We start from the raw sequence: 10046 nt of genomic DNA on the forward strand, positions 1-10046 counted from the left end.
TGAGAACGGTGAGCAAAGATCCCAGAACCACACGGGGGGACCTGGTGAATGACCTGCAGAGAGCTGGGACCAAAGTAACAAAGGTCACCATCAGTAACACACTACAACGGCAGGGAATCAAATCCCGCAGTGCCAGACGTGTTCCGCTGCTGAAGCCAGTGCATGTCCAGGCCCGTCTGAAGTTTGCCAGAGAGCACATGGATGATACAGCAGAGGATTGGGAGAATGTCATGTGGTCAGATGAAACCAAAGTAGAACTTTTTGGTCTAAACTCAACTCGTCGTGTTTGGAGGAGGAAGAATACTGAGTTGCATCCCAAGAACACCATACCTACTGTGAAGCATGGGGGTGGAAACATCATGCTATGGGGCTGTTTTTCTGCCAAGGGGACAGGACGACTGATCCGTGTTAAGGACAGAATGAATGGGGCCATGTATCGTGAGATTTTGAGCCAAAACCTCCTTCCATCAGTGAGAACTTTGAAGATGAAACGAGGCTGGGTCTTCCAACATGACAATGATCCAAAACACACCGCCCGGGCAACAAAGGAGTGGCTCCGTAAGAAGCATTTGAAAGTCCTGGAGTGACCTAGCCAGTCTCCAGACCTCAACCCCATAGAAAATCTGTGGCGGGAGTTGAAAGTCCGTGTTGCTCGGCGACAGCCCCAAAACATCACTGCTCTCGAGAAGATCTGCATGGAGGAATGGGCCAAAATACCAGCTACTGTGTGTGCAAACCTGGGAAAGACCTATAGTAAACGTTTGACCTCTGTTATTGCCAACAAAGGTTATGTTACAAAGTATTGAGTTGTATTTTTGTTATTGACCAAATACTTATTTTCCACCCTGATTTACGAATAAATTCTTCACAAATCCTACCATGTGGATTCATGGATTTTTTTTTCACATTCTGTCTCTCACAGTTGAAGTGTACCTCTGGTGAAAATTACTGACCTCTGTCATCATTTTAGGTGGGGGAACTTGCACAATCGGTGGCTGACTAAATACTTTTTTGCCCCACTGTAAATGAGGAGGAGACACATTTGGGGAAAATTAACTAACAAAGCCAATGAATATTGTTTTGAGACTTCACAAAGTCTACTGACCCTGCTCACTTCCTATGACTGATGGTTTCCTGCTCTAAATGTAATTAGTATCCCTTTCTAGAAGGTTTGGTTCCCCTGAGTGCCATTGTGACAGGAAATTGTCTAGAAATGGCCATCCATACAACCTACTGTTGACTTCAAGTCACAGCTGACTCTTTTGTGCCACTGAATGATCAGATTTGAACAGGTCAGATTAATCAATATTTTGGAAAAAAAAAAAAAAAAGTAAAACATCCATAATGTCAAAAGTGAACTACAAGATGGTAAGACCGAGAATAACTGAATGGTTAACTCTATTTCTTCTCCATACAGGTAAACACAAAAAGCTATGTACTGAACAGTGACAATCAGGCAATGATTGCTAAACTAATGACTTCTTTCAAAGGCTTTCACAACAAAAGAATCCTCTCTGACACTAATGTTGTGAAGCAGGAGAAAGCTGTCCATTAGCCTAAAGAAGATCTGAAAAGGTGTGAAGTCAACAATAAATGAAGCTTCTAGTTGTTTCAGACTACAGGAGTGAAGCTGAACTCCAGCCCGCAAAGATTCACAGGATCACAGATGTGTAGCTCAGTACAACCATCCCTGCTGTGAGGCTGGGGTGGAAGGAAACGCATGTTTTCACGGCTTGGCACGGCGTGCCTAAAGCCAGTTGGTGGTTAAGCTTTTTCAGTCGCTGACTTATTTTTGCTTTCCTGTTGCATTCATTACATTATTTAAAGATTTCATACTTTCCCAGCAGTGCCGTCAGAAGCACTAATCAGTTGTCGAGCTGTTTAATCACCCATTCTGATTACAAACATCTGCTGTTTGCTGCTGGAAATTTGTATTTGTTTGATCTTTTTTTTTTTTTTTTGTTAAATTTTCTCAAATTAAATTTTAACTGCCTGAAGTCTCTCAGGAAAATGGAAATATAATAAAGCTCAGGGGGAGCATAGGACTGCTCAGCTCCCCTAATAAAGATTGAAAAGGGCCATTTTTCTTAATGAATGTTTTTACTGTAGGAACTTAAAATATATATTTGATTTGAAAACAGATGCACTAAAGGATACTAAGGTAGAATTACAACTTTTACTTATGTAAAGGGACTAAATATTTGTTTATCGAGTTTGCAAAATAGTTATCCAACACAAGTTTTTAACTTAAACACAGCATGCTGTGTTTAATTTAAAAACTTGTGTTGGATAACTATTTCTACCCTGTAGATATGCTGATAGGTAGACCATTTAAGGCTTTAAATACAAACGGTGCCACTTTATACTTTATACAACAGCAAGAGCCCCATGTGATGACATGGATTTCATAATATGTCAGTATCTCACTTTTTTTAATCATACTCTCATAGGTTCATACTATGGTAAATCATTCCCTCGTGTTAATTTTAAATGACAGCTAAACATTAACTGTTCAGTTGCAAGGCATCAATCTTTTGTACAGAAAAACCCCATGTTTAAAAAAATAAATAAATACTGGTAATCAAAGGCATGAACATAACAATAACATATTCTTTTGGTATTCTTTTTGCCAAAGAAGCTACATCAAATTACTATTCAAACAGGTGAATGAATGAATATAGTTTCATGTACACAAGCCTTGATAAATATGGCCCTACGGTATATAAGTCAAATTTACATTTTGGTATAAATCCCAAGTGCAGCAGCAGTATGAAAATGAGATCACGATTCAGTCTGTGTGAAACCTGCAGGGTAACACAAATCTAGTTACAAATCTGCAGAGAACAATAAACCAGACAGAGGAGGGCTGAGGAGGAGCTGCAGTCATAGTGAGCTTGAACCACAGCAGTCAGGTCATCAAGCAGCTCCCTGTTTCCATGTGTCAGCAAAAGAAATGAAGTGCAGTGCCATGCAAATGGCCAGGCAACCATAAACACAGACAGCCAGCAAACCAAGCAGGAACCCCAAGCATCAGTCCAAACAGAGTATTTTAAAGGAACACTATTCTGTTATTATTACTATACCATAAATCTACACTTTAATCACATTTTGCATGGATTGCATCTGGGGATGCCGTGATCTGATATTTGGATCACATACCAGTCCAATCCTTACTTGTAAAGCTGGATAGGATATAGGTGATGATGAGCTACATGTTGTTTACTACACTACACAGCGGCAACAGAGCATAGTTAGCTAACAGCAAAGGAAGGCAGTTTGGAGGCCCTTCACATTGGCTACAACAACAGCTTTTCTTTATGTTTGCCGTAGTTTCAATTTAACTGCAACTGTGGTCAATGTGAGCAGGTATGACTAAAAGACAGTGGCGACAAAGAAAAGTCACTGTCATTTGTATCTTAGAGGCAGTACGTGTTTGGAAGCTTTTACCACATTTACAGGAATGTAAGATGTTGTAACCAGCCGTGTTAACAGTTCTTCACTTCATCTGTCTCTGTCAGCTCCACCCTGCATGCAACGTGTGTGTGTGTAACAGTAAATTAAGGTGCACTCAGAACAAAGAAGGACCGCAAAAACTAACATAAATAAGGGCAGTATGGAGTAGCACGTGACTCAGAGCCCAGAAATCAACATTACTGAAGCAGTGAGGGATCATCAAAACAAAAGGCAGCCAACATCAAAAGAAGAGCGTATGAGGGTTCAGGCATTGTTGATGAACAAAGGTGACCATATCAAATATCAACTTTCAAGTTCGTTAGAATTATGCAAACATATACTGCATTTTCATTTATGTTTCTATTATTCACCACAGCCACTTCCCAATTTACCCAGCAAAATATAAAGAGATAAGGAGTGACACAAGACTTTTGCACAGCACCGCATACTAACCTAATCAGCGAACAAAACATCTACAGTGTGAGGAAAAGCTGCATTTAAACCTTGGGAGTAAAACACTGAGTAAAACATCATTGTCCTGTACATGAAAAAAATTAAGTCCATCTGAAGAGAAACTGCGCATATATGATAATAATGATTCCCCATTGAATCAATGAATAGAACTGTTAACAAAAAAATAAAAAATATATCATAATGTCACTATTTTATTATTAATCTATGCTGCTGTTGTTGCATTAAGACACTATAGTAGATCAAATGTTTTGCTTTAGCGTAAGATTTCAAAGAAGAGACATCTTTACTGAGACCAGTCATTAAAGACCAGTCTTGTTTCAGGCGTGAGGAAAAAAAAAAATCAATCTTTCCATCTTGTGAGGACACACACACATGGGGCTCCTGTTTATTACTGATGGTCCTCTCCTACAACCACACACAGTGGCAGACAACAATAACCCTGGACGGCAGCATGTACAGAATCTGTATAGTACACTGACAAAGCTGTGAGGTGATAGCCCTTCTCTTGTTCTTGCTACACACATTAAACAAATGCACACATGTAAGGTGTACACACATCTCTGAGATTGTTTATCTTTAAGACACTGCCCGGAGCCTTTTTGCTCACCACAGTCTTACACAGATAATGAGGAAGCAGTGTCAGTTGCAGAGCGCAAAGGAAAAGATTGGCTGGGAAGAACTAGGGTGTGTTTGCATGTCACAGAGTACTAGTCACTTGTTTCTATTTCTTTGCTGGATCAGATAAAGATGAAGTTTCAGGCCTTTGCGCTTAAAAAACAAGGTCACCAGGATGTGAGAATCTGATACCGGTTTCCCTGACAGCAAAATGTGTGAGAAGGCTTTTGCACAGTGAGTGGATTATACAGGTAAAAATAAACATTATCTCACTGAATCTCACATCAACACATGACAAGCCCATTATTCACCCATTACTCAGTGCAAGCCCTCATTCATGGAGCATCCTTGGACTGTCTGCCCTCTTAAAAAAGATAAGAAAGAGTACTTGGGGGAAGAAGGGTGGAGAATTGTTTAATTTCTTGACTAGTGAGGCGTGTGGTGTATTTAATAGAATAGAATAGAATAGAATTCAACTTTATTGTCATTGCACATGCACAGGTACAGGGCAACGACCCACCCTTTCTCTATTTTTGTTATTACAGTTGGGTTTTTAAAATTATACAGCATATCTGCCCTCATGAGTCAGTAGTGAGTTATTTAACTCGCCTGTAGTAAGAGCAGTAAAGCCAGTCAAGCACATTACAAGGGATTTAGTTGTTAACCCCACTCTGATTAGATAAATACAGCAAGAACAACCGGATTCACCTATGATGAGTAGTTAGAGGGCATGCATGAGCAGTACAGTAAACATCTGGAGGGAGATATTTGTAGCAGTCCCTCTGCTATCTATAATCCCATCTTGCAAACTCATACTCCAAGATCCTGTAATCTACTGGCCTGGTTTGTTTGGACATGACAGCTCATTATCCTGGCCTGCTGCTGTTGCTTAAGAATGCCTGGACTACAGGGGCCTGCATGCTCTGCAGTCGGCTCATGGCTCGGCTGGATCAACATCTGTGGCCAAAATGACACATCATCCTCTCGCTTTGCGGCACCAAATGTTCCGGCTTCCTACGGCAACATGATTGTGTAACGACACGAAACGAGGACGGGACATTGAGGAAAAGACGATATAAACATGGCACACCAGCAGCGTGCTAAGCATTAGCAAGAAATATGGTTTATGTGCTAATGAATGGGCCGCGTCTCCGCTGGCATGTTGTACAGTGGATTTTTTTCACTGATACAAATGGAGCAGACCCTGGAAGCAGCGGCTGCTACTGATGTCGGCCCGTTCAGTTATCATAGCATTTAATAAACCAATAAGCTCGCAAGCCCTTCAACTGACTGCTCGTGAAAACGCTAATGTTTAATTTAAATATAAAACCGTCAAATAAACAAATAAGATTCGTTAACGCTTACCTGCACTCCTTTTCCATAATCGGAGCGGTGTGTTTAGCGTCGCTCCCAAGCCGGTCTGTCGTAAACGTCAAACGTGTGTTACCGGCTAATTAAAATCTTAATAAACCACCGAGGACAAATACGCCGTCCAGCACAGTGCCATCCTCCTGCCGCCGTTCGACCGGGGAGGAAGCGCCGCGTCTCTCGCTCGCTGGTCGCGAGGCAGCGCACGCGGTGAGAGCGGACGTGCGCGTGCGAACCGAATTTAGAGGAGAAAAATATTTCTGGAGGCGTCCACTGAAATAACCATGACAGCCGTGTGATGTAGTCAACGGCTCAGCAGGGATGTGGTATAAACGGATGCATCAATCATTGCAAGTAAATCACACAGAATGGCTGGCGTTCTTAGGCTTCAGGTTGAGCTCGAGGTAAGGCGAACCAATCAAACAGCGGAACGAGGCGAGAGCGACACGCCACGAGCCAATGGCAGGGCCGAATTACGGGATTCCAGTGGAAGGACAACGTATACAACCAATCACCGAGGAGCTTTATTCTGTTAGAAGGCGGGCTCCGCAGGTGTCACAGAGCGGTGTCAGTTAAACGGATTTATCGGTATTTGGCAACGATATTATTCATTATCTGACAAAAAATAAATAAATAAAAATAAAAAACATGTAATTGTTTCAACTAATTTGTGGTAATACTTTTGATTATCTTATAACCGACAGAAGCAGCTACCTGTTACTGGATAGTGAGAGTGCATAATAATAATAAAAATAATAATAATAAGTATAATAAGTATAATGTAAACTGTCAAAACTAAATGTGCTGGAGGTTATAAGTGCTGATGCATCACTCATATGTAAGTAGCATTTAAACTAACCTATTAGTTATTGTATTGACTAGTCTAGTTTGTATTTGAGATGTTAATGATTTGTATGGAGACGTTATTCTGTTAAATAACAACTAGAGAAACATCTAGTTGTTTCTCTAGAAACAACACCTTAACTTTCCTGAGTTTAATGTGAACTTATGTGAACTAATCAATCAAGATGTGATTCAATCAAGATCTGATTAGAGAATGTAAACTCAGTAAAGAAAGGGGGCGATCAAAGTGCAGTTGCTTTTAAGATGAGGTTAGTAATACAGCATTTAAAGCTGGAAAAAAGGAGCCAAGATTAGATCATCTGGGCCAGATCTTTGGCCGAGACTTGCCAGTTTTGAATCACAATAGCCCCATTGAGAATTCTGCTACAGCTTTGCTACCAATGCTGCCAATAAAAACACACGCACATTTCACATCAGAATCAGAATCAGAATCAGAATGGGTTTATTGCCAGATGTTGAGGTTTACAACATTAGGAATTTGCTGCGGTGCTTCAGTGCAGACAATAAGAATTAAAGTGCTATGTAGAAAGAAAGATATGTGCATGAGATATACATGAGATATGTACATGAGAATAAGAATTATGAGTGCTACGTAGAAGATATATACATGAGTGCAGGTGGTGATCAGTGCCAGACATATATACATGAGAGTAAGAATTATGAGTGCTACGTAGAAAGATATATACATGAGTGCAGGTGGTGATCAGTGCCAGACATGAAATGATGCAGTGACACAGCGTAGGGTCATGTGTTAGTGGCGGGGACAGTCATGTGGTTATTGTTCATGTGTCCCACAGCAGAGGGGAAGAAACTGTTCTTATGGCGAGAGGTTCTGGTGCGAATGGACCGGAGCTTCCTGCCTGAGGGGAGCAGGTCAAACAGACTGTGTCCAGGGTGAGAAGGGTCAGCTGAGATCCGAGCTGCACGCCGCAGAGTCCTGGAGGTGTACAGGTCCTGCAGAGATGGGAGTCTGCAGCCAATCACCTTCTCAGCAGAGCGCACAACACGCTGCAGTCTCTGTTTGTCCCTGATAGTGGCTCCAGCGTACCACACGGTGATGGAGGAGGTGAGGATGGACTCGATGATTGCAGTGTAGAATTGCACCATCGTCCGTGTTGGCAGGTTGAATTTCTTCAGCTGCCTCAGGAAGTACATCCTCTGCTGGGCTTTCTTGATGACGGAGGTGATGGTGGGCTCCCACTTCAGGTCCTGGGTGATGGTGGTACCCAGGAAGCGGAATGAGTCCACAGAGGTGATGGGGGTGTCAGTCAGGATGATGGGGGGGAGTGGGGCTGTGTGCTTCCTGAAGTCCACAATAATCTCCACTGTCTTCTGGGCATTCAGCACCAGGTTGTTGTGGCTGCACCAAGACACCAGACGTTCAACCTCCCTCCTGTAGGCAGACTCATCCCCGTCAGAGATGAGCCCAATGACGGTGGTGTCATCTGCGAACTTGATTAGCTTGACAGACTGGTGGGTGGAGGTGCAGCAGTTGGTGTACAGGGAGAAGAGCAGAGGAGAAAGAACACAGCCCTGAGGGGAGCCGGTGCTGATGGTCCGGGAGTCCGAGACATTCTTTCCCAGCCTCACGTGCTGCTTCCTGTCCGTCAGGAAGTCAGTGATCCACCGGCAGATGGGATCAGGCACATTCATCTGGGAAAGCTTGCCTCGGAGATGGTCTGGAAGGATGGTGTTGAAGGCAGAGCTGAAGTCCACAAACAGGATCCTGGCGTAGGTTCCTGGGGAGTCCAGATGCTGCAGGATGAAGTGTAGGGCCATGTTGATGGCGTCGTCTACAGACCTGTTGGCTCTATATGCAAACTGCAGGGGGTCCAGGAGGGGGGCCGTGAGGGTCTTGAGATGGGAGAGAACTAGGCGCTCAAATGACTTCATGACCACAGATGTCAGAGCCACGGGTCTGTAGTCATTTAGTCCAGTGATCCTAGGTTTCTTGGGGACAGGGATTATGGTAGAGGACTTGAAGCAGGCAGGCACATGACATGCCTGCAGTGAGGAGTTGAAGATGCCAGAAAACACTGGGGCCAGCTCGTTTGCACAGTGTCTGAGGGTGGCAGGAGACACACCGTCTGGGCCGGGAGCTTTCCGAGCATTCAGGTTCTTAAACTGCTTCCTCACATCTGCTTCATGAATATGAAGAGTTGTGGTCGGAGGAGGTGGTGTGAAATCCTCTTTTGTGTGGGGTGAGGGGGCGGGTGTTGCAGGTAAACAGTTTGAAGGTGGTGATGGCTCTATGGAGGGGGGAGAGGTGGGGGAATGAGTGTCCAAAGTGCCTCTATTGTTGGGGTCGTTGGAGGTGTGAAGGCTGCCTGATGGCTCGTCAAAACGACAGTAGAAGTCGTTGAGGGTGTTGGCTAAGAGCAAGTCATCAGTGGAGTGGGGGGTTTTAGGCTTGTAGTTTGTAATATTCCTAAAACCTTTCCACACAGAGGCCGAGTCATTCTCTGAGATCTGCTGCTGCATCTTCTCAGAGTGCTGATGTTTAGCAATGTCCACTTCTTTAGTGAACCTGTACTTGGCCTCTCTGTAGCAGTCCCTGTCTCCGCTTCTGAACGCCTTACTCTTTTCCAGCCACAGCTTTTTGAGTTTAGGAGTAAACCAGGGTTTGTCATTGTTATAACTCACCCTGGTGCGTGATGGCACAATGCTGTCCTCACAGAAGTGGATATAGGAGGTGACAGTGTCCGTAAACTCGTCCAAGCTGTTAGAAGCAGCCTTCATTGTGTCCCAGTCTGTGGTCTCCAAACACGTGCGAAGCTCCTCCACAGCCTCGTTGCTCCACAGTTTTTTGGTCCTCACGACAGGTTTGGAGAGCTTCAGCCTCTGTCTGTACGCGGGGATTAGGTGGATCATGACGTGGTCAGAAAGTCCGTACATAGTGTATGAAGTAAAAATAATTATATTACATGGTGTGAGATTCTGCACATTGCCTATGGAAAGGCAGACCTGGTTCCAGGGAAACACTCAAGTGAACAAACACACAATACGTAATCAAAATAATCCCAGTATTCTTTTCTTTATTTTTGTTAGTTTCTGTTATTTTTACCTTCCAAGAGACACCCGGTTTTTAATAGACTAACAAAACTGTCACTTTATAGTTAAACTATGATTAATTGGACTGTACAAATGTAAAGTGATAAACATTTAGATTCAAATATTGTCTCAGTGTCCTCTATTCCCCCCAAATTCACATTCACATCTTGAATTTCAGTTATATATGGAAATGTGACCTAACATATTGAGACATGCCACAA

General features: G+C 43.1%; 1 protein-coding gene across 4 annotated transcripts in view; it reads right to left on the reverse strand.

Moving 5' to 3' along the window:
• evi5l (ecotropic viral integration site 5 like) overlaps nucleotides 1–6605 on the reverse strand; it is a 46861-nt gene extending 40256 nt beyond the window's left edge. For 3 of the 4 annotated variants that reach the window (XM_026170522.2, XM_080302434.1, XM_080302433.1), the window contains exon 1: nucleotides 5908–6605. The gene's annotated coding sequence lies outside the window, so the exon portion shown is untranslated. The remainder of the gene's footprint in view (nucleotides 1–5907) is intronic. The other variant, XM_026170524.2, reaches the window with a different exon arrangement.
• Nucleotides 6606–10046: the final 3441 nt, after the last annotated feature.

The sequence above is a fragment of the Astatotilapia calliptera genome, chromosome 6 (assembly GCF_964374335.1).
Source record: "Astatotilapia calliptera chromosome 6, fAstCal68.1, whole genome shotgun sequence".
Taxonomy (NCBI): Eukaryota; Metazoa; Chordata; class Actinopteri; order Cichliformes; family Cichlidae; genus Astatotilapia; species Astatotilapia calliptera.